Source organism: Humulus lupulus, chromosome 8 (assembly GCF_963169125.1).
Source record: "Humulus lupulus chromosome 8, drHumLupu1.1, whole genome shotgun sequence".
Taxonomy (NCBI): Eukaryota; Viridiplantae; Streptophyta; class Magnoliopsida; order Rosales; family Cannabaceae; genus Humulus; species Humulus lupulus.
The window spans coordinates 36460203-36472358 of NC_084800.1; the positions used below are offsets into that span (position 1 = coordinate 36460203).

At 30.1% G+C, this 12156-nt stretch overlaps 1 long non-coding RNA gene across 1 annotated transcript; it reads right to left on the reverse strand.

Annotated features, from left to right (window-relative positions):
- Window positions 1-715: 715 nt before the first annotated feature.
- On the reverse strand, window positions 716-3714 carry LOC133793692 (uncharacterized). The gene is made up of 3 exons (XR_009874922.1): window positions 3033-3714; window positions 2137-2200; window positions 716-976 (listed from the first exon to the last, which is right to left on the reverse strand). It is a non-coding gene; the product is annotated as an uncharacterized LOC133793692 (long non-coding RNA).
- Window positions 3715-12156: the final 8442 nt, after the last annotated feature.

Here is a 12156-nt window from a genome sequence, read left to right on the forward strand (position 1 = left end):
GTTGATATATTGTTTACGGGAAGTGATCCTTCTACTGTCCAACATCTAATCTCTCAACTGAACAGTTGTTTTGCTCTTAAGGATCTTGGTTTACTTAACTACTTCCTCGGTATTCAGGTCATTGCTGCCTCGAATGGATTTGTTCTTACTCAGTGTAAGTACATCCTTGATCTTCTCAGCAAGCTCAAGATGTTTTCTGCCAACAGCCTCCCAACTCTGATGGTTAGCTCAGACAAGCTGACTAATTCAGGCAGTGATCCCATTCAAGATGTGCATCAATATAGAAGTGTCGTTGGTGCTTTGTAGTATGTCACTATAACTAGCTACTCTGTCAATAAGGTGTGTAAATACATGCAAACGCCCTTAGAATCTCACTGGAAAGCTGTTATAAGAATTCTTAGGTACCTTAAAGGTACTATCTCTCATGGTATGCATCTGCAAAAATCGTCTCATCTTGCTCTCACCGAATTCAGTGATGCGGATTGGGCTTCTGACACTGAATATAGGAGATCTACTAGTGGCTACTGTGTATATTTTGGTGCAAATTTGGCTCTTGGAGCTCTAAAAAGAAGCCTACTGTATCACGCAGTAGTACCAAGGAAGAATATAGAAGCTTGGCCTCTCTCACCGCTGAAGTAACATGGATTTAATCCATTCTAAGCGAGTTACATGTTACTACTCCTCGACCTCCCCTTCTTTGGTGTGACAACATGTGTAACGTCCCTAAGGTAGGGTACGTCTGCCACATACTCGTAATTCTAGGGTTTACGAGTATGTAAGGCACTTGACCAAAAGAATTAAATAAAATGATACGAAGAAATACAGAAAAATTTAAAACTTTTATATAAACTTATTAGAAGAAATTATTACACGTATGAATACTTTAAATTTAAGGCAGCCATATGAAAACTCTAAACCATTATTGCATTGCTACTGAGTCCGTGCTCCACAAGTTGCTCAACAGCTAAAGCCACACCTGGAAAAATGTTGGAAAATAACATAATGAGCTAACGCTCAGTAAGCAAATCTCATGCATACACATACACATGAATGTCGTGAGTTTGTAGTGCACATATATTAATATGCTGACTTATATACTTATGCATTCCATTTATTGCTCATGCACTTTCAAACTTTACTTTTATGCTCTTTCTTTTAGTTTCACATTTTTATGGGCCCAATATCACTTGTGCACACTGTTTGATTCAGCCAATGCCTGCAGGGCTTGTTACACATATCATATAGAATCCCATGGGTTCTCCTCCGGCTAGCCATCATCTCAGCTAGGCTCATCATAACACTCATTTCATCGTTGCCATAGCTGCCATACTTATTACACATATGGAGGAGAAAGACGGAAACATGGCAAACATATCTGAATGGTCAACTCTGACCTAGCCCACACTAGTGGGCAGCCACTATAAGTCTTATAGACTTCCGTCTTCTTTACTGAACTTACTTGATTGCTTCATCAAAACAGTGGCACCCTTTTTAAACATCTTATTATCACATTGCTTAAGCCTTGTGTCATTAAAATGTTTAACTTTACATAAGACTTTTCAAGACATTTCATAACTTTTCTCATATCCATATGCATGGTCTTATATCACATAATAATGTATCACATAAATGTACATGCCATGCATACATGCTGATGCTGAAATGCCAATGTTCGTGTTCATGACTGATGTTGATGGTATTCAATCAAGGCATTGTATCACATCTCATATAACTCAAAACATCTTTAGTCATAATACATGAAGCTTTGGGTTGGTGGCGTTGTTATACCTTAACGTAGAGCTATGGCTCAGGTCTAAGGTTTCCAGCCTAAAAACTTAAACGCTTCATATATCATAACATATAACAAATCATGAACATAGAGTAATCCACATATCCATCAACATAAGAACACATACTTGCACATAATTCATATCATTCTTAACCAAGTAAGACATCTTTCACATATCACAGAATTCATCAATTACATATCACACAACACCCTTATGGTGTTCATATAACCATTCTTCACATACTTATCATATGCATCATCATCATACCATACTTAACTCATCAGATGTACACAATCAATGTAGTCATGCATCTTACACTTAAGCACAAAAGGTGAGATTTACTTACCTTAGGTCCTTAGCTTATTTTAAAACGGCTCACCAAGAGTCAATCAATCAAATCCATACAAATCCTATTCAAGGCACATAATTTATTAAATTCTATCTAATCCGTAAATATACACTATTGATAGTGTATATTAATCATACCAGAAACTATATAAATGATAATAATAATTATAATCCTAACAACAATAATAATTATCGTCTATAATTAAACTTATTTCGATATTAATAACAAAATACTTCAATAGCAATACGTATATGGATGTATATATTCAAATAGTCATTTTATAAAAGAAATCATATTTGTAACATAAAGTTGTAATAATCAATATAATGATAATAATATAAATATAAATATTTATATTATTATTAGTTAGTCATAATATCAATTCCAGTGATATAATAAATATACTTTCTCCAAACTTCACCGGTCTTACAAATATCAATAACTGTAGGAAACTAATATTTGATATTATTTTAATATTCAAATATTAATATACAATAATAATGGTTAGATAATAGGTTTACTATAAATCATAATTTTCATATATATATATGAATCTGTATTCTTGATTTACTTAACAAAATAATAACAATAATAATTAAAATTACTTAATCATAATAATTTCCATATTAATATAAAATCAATTAAATATGTATTTTTATACTTGATTTAATATCTAATATTTTCTAGAAAATTAGACAGCACAACGGCTATAAAGTGGACAATTCCAAAATCAAAACCTGTATAAAAAATATATATAATCCTAGACAGCCAGTAAATTACAGAAAATATTCCATATATCAATAATATATAATTATATACCATAAATACACATAATAACAATTACTCTAATCAATCACAATTAAATCACAATATATAGGTTAAAGAAATTATACCAAAATGATCGGGTTCCACAATAAGTCAAACGATGATTTTCTGAGACTCAAAACGTACTTCGGAACCTCGAACACTAAGTTTCGACCGTCGGTCTACGGTGGATCGCGGTGGCTCGTGGTGGGCCCACCACCCAACTATGGTAGATGTAGGAACAAGTTATTGGGTTTTGAAGCCCACAACACGAGGAACACGATGGTGGTGACGGATCGGCAAACGGATGCCCGAGGTGGCCGAATCGCAACTTTGAAGTCGCGGGGTGGCCGAACTTAAATCGAGTGGTTGAGGCGTTTAATCGGCGAGTGAGCTCTAGATTCCCGCGTGGGTCGATAGTTCGGAGGCCTCTGAATCCAACGGTCCGGCGCGTGGCTAAAAATGGTGGCCGGAAAGTACTCCTGCGTCGTCGGCAACAGTAATACGCAGAGGAGAGAGAGAGAGAGAGAGAGAGAGAGAGAGAGAGAGAGAGGGAGAGAGTTTCTGAGGAGAGAGAGAGAGGGGCTCGGGTAAAATGAAAGGCTGAAGCCTTTTATTTTATTTTTATTTTATTTATTTATTTATTTATTTATTTTTAAAAATTATACTTGGACCCAAAATACTAAAATTCTTTTCAAATAAGCCCTTTAGCCAAACTTTCTTAATTTTATAAAAATCCCCAATTAAAATTATATGACATTTGGGTCCAATACTTGACTACTCAAGTTTCTCTTTCTTTAATCTCATTAAAAACATAAAATCATATTTTAAACACTATTTTTCCATTACTATTTCTTAAATTTGTAAAGTTGTACATTTTATGTATTAAAACTTTGATTTATAATAAATAAATGTATTATGAAAATGTTGGATATTACAACATGAGTACAGTACTATTATCTGCCAATCCCATACTTCACTCATGCACCAAACATCTTGAGTTGGATTTATACTTTGTCAAAGAGAAAGTGATGCGAAAACAGATTGACATTCGATACATTCCCTCCTGTGATCAACCTGCGGATTTGCTAACAAAACCCCTTGCTCAGCCTCGATTTCAGCTCCTTCGTTCCAAACTTCGTGCGAAGGAACCCACACTCAGTTTGAGGGGGGATAATAAAGCTTAGGCTTGTAATTCGTTAGGCTGTTATTTCTTGTTTTTGGTTTTTCTGTTTACAGTTGCTCTATATAAAGGATTGTACATCTCACTTTCTCAATACAAGAAATCATTCATTCTATCTCAAATTCTTTCCAGTATACTTTTCTTTTGTTGCTCTTTCTTTTCTCATCATATATAATTGTCAAGATTATCATCGTTATATTGAGTACTATATGAAATACATCTAAAGAAGAAGAAGAAGATCTCACAAAAAAAAAAAGAGATAGCGGGAAACTCAGATGCGAGGGAGCCATTAATAGAGGTGGATGAAAATGAAGTTAACAGAAGAAATGGTGGGACAGAGTGCTAGATGCAGAGGAGGCCAATCAACAGGTTCTCTTTTCGCTTCCCATGATAGTCACCAATGGTTATTTTAGTATTTGACTCCTCTCATTTCGGTCATGTTCGCCGGCCACCTTGGTCAGCTCCGGCGAGCCAGAGCTACTCTCGTTAATTCATGGGCGACCATATCTGGTTGTGCTTTCCTGGTACATTTTTCTCTCTCTCCAATCCATCGTTATTAAATAAGAAATTAGAATAACATTTATCTTTTTATCAAGAATAAAGAAGTTTTTTCTCTAAGTATTGAGATGTGATTTGAATAATATTAATAATGGTTTGTAGCAAATAAGTTATGTAGTTTGTGATATAAAATATTATAATATTATTTTTTTTAAAAACATAAATAATATTTTGACTTAATTGTTCTTTTAATATGTTTATGTTATTCTTTAATATATAATATTGTTTATTTATTTTAAATTTATAAGACAATCATAAAATCTTAATAAAAATAATTAATAAATTTTCTAAATAAAATTAAAGTTCAAGGCCCTACGCGCTCTACGTCTGGAAGATTTGAGAATCCCTCCTTCTTATACTTAAACTTTCCAAGGTCCGCCTCATGGGATCCAAGTTGACAGAGATAAATTGAACAAGTATGGCCGCCCGCTATTGGCAATTGCAATGGTTTCTTTACCTCTTCATGTTAAAAAAAAAACAATATTTTTTAGATATTATGAGTTTAAATCTTCTCTATTTTTTTTCAAGACTTAGGCAAAGTATATATATATATATATATCTTCTATATAATAAGTGTGTAAATAACAGAAATTCTCACAGAATATTCTTATATTTAACAGAATATTTTTATGTTTAATGGTAGATTGTAAATATACTTAAACTTAAAATAAAATTAAATAAATAAACAAATTAAAATAGGATATTTTTGAGATATTTTATAATAATGATTATTTAAAAATAATAAAACCATATATTTTATAACTTAAATAAATTTAATTAAACTTAAAATTAATATTATATTAAACATATAATATATAATATTTTGTTGTCACTGCCAAATTCAAAAACTAGAATAAATATAAACTTAAACAAAAATAAATAAATAATAAATTAAAAAAATGATATTTTAAAGATATTTTATGATAATTTAAATAATTAAATCATATTTATTTAAAAATAATAAAGACATACATCATTATTTTATCTTATAAATTTGTATGATAGTTTATTTTTTATAAAGTGATCAGAGCCTTTTTCTTCATCAAATTCAACAACGGACATTGTGAGATGCATAGAAACTAAAAATAGTTTATGTATGTATATTATTGTCTACGTACACTATGACTTTTTCTATTCTTATTTTATTTCTATTATTAATTTCTTTTTAAATATTATTGTATTTTATATATATATATATATCATGTAAATATATATCTATGTCAACATTGTGTTTAGATATCATATATGTAGAGATTATTAATATAAATATTTATATATACTATAGAATTATAATTCATTCTATTATATATATATATATATTAAAAAAAATAAAAAACGAGTTTTTCTTAAAATTATAGACAATGTTTATAACTTTAAAACTAAACAAATATCATTCTATACCTAGATTATATATATATATAAAAGCATTTATGGCAAGGATGCATTGCACAATTAACTTTTGTAAGAGGTATATACTTTATTATTAGTCTGGGGGAAAAGATTATCGGGAAGAGATTTAGAGTAGTCAAATTCCAAATTATTATGGGAATTAAGTTTGTACTACTTTAGTTAAATCACACTAGAATTTTGGAATTGTTTTTATAAAAATATATAGACTGCTTTTACGCAACACTCCCATTTTTGGTGTACCGGTGCATCTTTTCTTATTTTTGGTACTTAGAGATGATTTTCAGCGTAATTATTTTTTATGATAATATATATTATAGTTATTTAAAACATCATACAGGTTCAAATATGTTATTCTTTACACCCATAAAAAAATAATCATACTACAACAAACTATTCGAACCGTATTTTTAGTACTGTCTTAAAAATTTATAAATACTCTAAATAACTACAATATGCATAATAAAAAAATAAAAAAAATTGCACTGAAAACTATTCCAATACCGAAAATAGAACAGATTGTACCGGTACACCCAAAAATAGAATGTGCGTGGTAGAATTTCTCACAAATATATTATAATTTTAATAAAATAAATAAATAGCTTTATAAACCACCACTCAAAAAAAATATGTTAAATCCACAAACATATATAAAAATATTAAGACAACTTTGATATATATTCATAAATTTAGCTCTCTGCAGTAAAGTTACCAGCTATCTAATTTTTTAGTCAATTGAATATTACAGATACGACAGACTTGATCACCTAAAATGATGAGGATATATATGTAAGCTATAATTAATGAAGCCTATGAAACCTGAAATAAACTACTAGCTAAGAATACCTAATATTACGCATGTAGATATGACCTGGATTTAATTAATCACGTAGCGTCAGAATAAATAATAAATTCAATCAAATCCGAAATACTTTCAATACTTCATCTTAATTATATCCATTCATTACTAACCCACAGTATATCTGAAAAAAGAAATGATGTAGATTAAAATAGAATTTCTACCCATTAATGTCCACCTGTACAGCTACAATATTGACATTATCCCTGCTTTATTTAATTTGCACTTATACGCGTACAATATACTAATTGGAGGTTTTGCCAGCATTTCATTTCATGATTGCCACCTTTAAATTGGCTTTAACATGTACATCTCCACCATATGCTTTTCAAGTTTAATTTCTCTCAACCATTTGAAACCCGTCGACTCAAAGGTTACGGTTTCCGGGGGAATAAGCTTGAATATTATAAACATATATATATAAAGCAGGGAGGAGATGGCAATAAGGAAAGTGATGGCGATGGTGATGGTGGTGGCGGTGGTGATGTTTGGTGGCATGGATGTTGGAGAAGGGATTCGGCTTCGTCGTGCGGAGCCATGCTATGGAGATTGCATGAAGTCTTGCATCGGGGATGAGTATCCCATCGACTCCCTAGTCCACCTTTGCAGGGGCCGCTGCACCAATTTGTGTTTCGAAATTGTGTGCTTCTTTTGTTGGACTAGTTCTTCACATGATCATAAAGGTTGATATATATATATATATGATATGATCACACTACAAATTATTCTATTAATTAATAAGAGCGCCCAGACAAAGAATCTTTATATATATGTATATATATATATATATAACGATTTAATTATCTCAACTGTATATGACAAAATCATCACCTTGCTAGACGTACAAGGCTCGTTCCCAATAATATACATAGTTTCTGCAAAATTTCTTGCGTCTCCCTATATATGCTACTTGTTTTATCATCAACAAATAACAACTAATATATAAGTGTTGCTATTTGGGACCAAAGGGTCAATAACCACGTGAGATAGCATCTAATAGGTTATGTTAATGATACCAACTAATATTTATTAAATTTAAATATGTTAAACTTGATATTAAATTTTACTACCAAAAATATGATACCTTATTAGGGATACAGTGACCTACAGCAATTCTCTTAATATAATTTTATTCATCGTTCAATAACTACATCTCGCAAAGAGAAATAAAATTCTAATGACATCATTATTTTATTTTTATTTTTTTTAGAAAAAATCATTGAATCACTTTTAATCCATGGGTTGCTAAATAAGATTATTGTCTAAATATGTTGGGTTAATCCATGAGCGGCTTAATTTATTGTAAACTTTTTATGTGCTTGAGATATAAAACGAAATTAAATAATGATATCAAAATTGATTATGCTACGTAGCTACAGCCATGTATTACATGTACGTATATACATTATTACATTACGGTTCAGACTAAAAAATATATATATACATGTGTGTATATATATTCCGTCATTTAAAGAAGAAAAGGCAGAAAAATTGAATTAAGTTAGGGAAAGAATCAAATTTGTCAACAACAATAATGAACTTAGTATATATAACAAATAACGTTGAGAATTATAGTAATTTTATATTTTCGCATAAACTTATAATAGTAATGTTTTATTATACTAGAATTAATGTGATCTGATTTCTGTAAATTTAAAAATATTCTTATCATGTAAAAAAGTGATGAAAAGCATACGAACTTCACCTAGCTCAACAATATTAATTTGGAATTAGATTCAAGATCTCTTTGAAAAATTGAAAAGAATAAAGCATAAAAAATATATGTAAGCACATTATACTATTTAGATTTAGAAAAAGGCGCACGAAAATATGTATAACATAAATATCGTTAGTATATAAACTTTGAGATGAATACACTACAAAAAATCTTAGTTTTAGTCACAACAAATTTTGTGACTAAAAACAAAAAATTTGTGACTAAGGAAAAATCATTATACCTTTGTTATCACTAAAAACTCAGTGACTAAAAGTATTAGTCACAAAGATCACAATTTGTTGTCACTAAATATATTTTTAGTCACAACAAACTTTATTACTAAAAATAATAGGTTGTGACTAAAACTACATTAGTGACAACTTGTGATTAAGTATGACCTTTTGGTCACAAGTAATTTTTTGTTGTTACTAAAAGTGGCATTTAATCATACAAAATATATGTTGTGACTAAAAAGTTATCACTAAAGATTACCTTTATTTGTAGTGATAAGAGGGTACTAACATATATATTTCTTTAATTTTATCAAAATAATAATTAATATATTAAAATAAAAATGCAAGTGTGATGAGCATCATATTTTATTTTATCACAATAGGAAAAAAATAATCTCCAATGTAATACTTAAAACTATATATCAAATTTAATTAATAAATATAGCATATATATGAAATAGAACACTTAGTCATTTTCATTTTAAAAAATAGAACACTAAGTAGTTGTAAAAATAATATATTAAAAGTAAATATTCATTAAAACTAATAACTAGTCAAATTACTTATTTTTATTTTATTATAAGTTAATTTTTTTTAATATTGTGCATTTATTAAATACTTACTTTTTTAGAATAATTTTCACTTCTAAATAATTGTGGATATATAACACTTGACTATTTAGTACATAATATTGCCAAATATAACATTTACGTATATACCATGATCATCATCAAGCTATATAGCACCATATATATTTAAGTTCTTTTATAGCATTAGTAATAAAAGTTAGATCATTTTGCTTGTACTATATTGAAGGAAAACATGACCATTTTGATCCGAGCTAATTAATGTTCTAAAAACTCTCTTTTAACCTTTCTTCTCGGCAACCCAGTTGATGTAACTAAAACTAATGAATAAAGTGACAACAAATTAAATATGAAGTTACTAAATTTCTAACGATGCTTTATACATAATATACTTGTAAGTAGTTTTTTTCACTTTCTTTTCTATTGTGTTGAAAAAATTGCATATTATATAAATATATATATAATGAATAATAATATATGCACCAAAATATTACACTAATTAACGTGGTACTTTTTTTTAAAACAAGGGATCCCGCCTAAAATAATGTATAAGATTGTTTGGGCGTTCATTTTTTTATATCAGTGACCATCAACTTCAGTGTTTTTGGAGACTATTTGTTTTTAACAACTTTAAAGGGGTTAAATTGTTATATTAATATTGTTGACACGGTTTTTCGCTAATAATATATTACGAAAATTAGCTAGAATGAACTAGTCTTAAGGATAAACCGTAATGAGAATAATCACTCTTTAAGGTACCTAGAATGATATAGTAAGAACACTCGTTCCTTTTTACGTGGTTCAGAGGTTAAAATTTCCCTAGTCCACGAGTCAATATTATATTTTTACAGAGAATTTGCATTATAAAAAGAATCCAACCCCTTTTCTATCCAATGTCTTGGTATTTATAGGAGAATGATCCCTGGGTAGGTGTTGAGGTCATCCCGTGATCACTTGATCCCTCACATTATCCATGTGACACTGATGATTAACATTTACACTTTATATTGAAGTGTGGTCTAATCATTAGGTAAAATAGATCATGGATCGCATGGTCTAAATTAGGCGTGTGCTGTCTGGTCATGCACATTTATATTGCATATCCGGGAATTCGGGAGTAAATAGACACACGGTGTCTATTTACGCACGTTTATATTGCGTGGTCAACTTTATAAAGATTCTGGGGTACGTCAGACCTCTGGCTTACCACGAGCTTAGCGTAATGTGAGCTTGTGCCTTTTGATGCTATATTACACAAATGATTCTAGGTAGTAAGTTGTTAAATAACTCATCAGCTCGAGCTATTTGTCTAGGGAATCATGCTAAATTCCCTCAAATGAAAAGTGAACACGTGAAACATCGATTATAGCCTTTTGCTAGCCAGTTGTACCTGAGCTGCTTAAAAAGATACGTGCTGGTTCCAGGTAGTAAGTTGTTAAATAACTCATCAGCTCGAGTTATTTATCTAGGGAACCATGCTAAATTCCCCCAGATGAAAAGTGAACACGTGGAACATCGATTATAGCTTTTTACTAGCCAGCTGTACCCGAACTGCTTCAAAAGATACGTGCTGATTTTCAGGGCTTACAAATATATATATATATATTTAGAAAAAAGCTATTTTTATAAAACATTATTAATTTCATACGAAAAGTTTAATAAGAAAAATACTACTTCTCATTTTATACATGTTTTTTAATTACATGGTACATTTATATAGATTATGCATTAGGTATAAATTTGCAAATTTAATAATGAATTCAACAAATTTTGACTGATTAAAATTGTGTCTATTATTCCTTCTAAATCAACTATTTTCATATCATAAAGAAAGGAAAAAAATTATATTGTATATCTAATTATAAACAATACAGTCAACAATCGAAAAAAATAGGAATTACTTTACAATCATCACCGTTGGCGTTTTGGAAAGTAACTCTCAACCACAAACCTTAAATTAGCTACTTACTTTTTAAAAAAAGAAAAGAAAAATTTTAAAAGCTTTTGAATGATCCCATATAAAACCGTAAAATCTCTATTGAATATACATAAGCAACTTATAAAAGGAATTATTCAAATTTGAAACTCGCCTAATAACCAGCCCTTTCGTCAAACTTGTTGGTTTCTATCTTCAAGTAGTGTCCAAGGACCAAGGGATTGGTTAGAGGCTTGAGCAAAAAAAACACCTAAATAAAAAAGATGGCATCGAGAAATATGGCCTTGGCGATGATCATCGTCGGAACGATGATCGCACTGGCGTGTATGGACGTCGGAGAAGCAGTCCGGTACCGGACACAGGAACCGTGTTTTACCAACTGTGTGAACAACTGCATGGCTGTTGGCAGCTCCTCTCCTTACCATTGTAACAATCAATGCATCCCCTTGTGCTCCAAAATGGAATGCTTCTTTTGTCTCGTAAAATGACGGTTTTTTTTGTTGTATTTTCAACTTAACGACTAGGCCAAACGGATAATTGGACAAAGAACATTCTTTGTTTAATTTGTATGTTTATTTTTCTTCTCTCTCTCTCTCTATATATATATATATTCATATCATATTCAATCAAATTTTAATTTGTAACTCTTTTGATTTAAAAACTTAAAGAAACCTAATTAGGAAGAACTTAAACAATATATAATTGTATGATATGCTTCTATTCCCACCATACA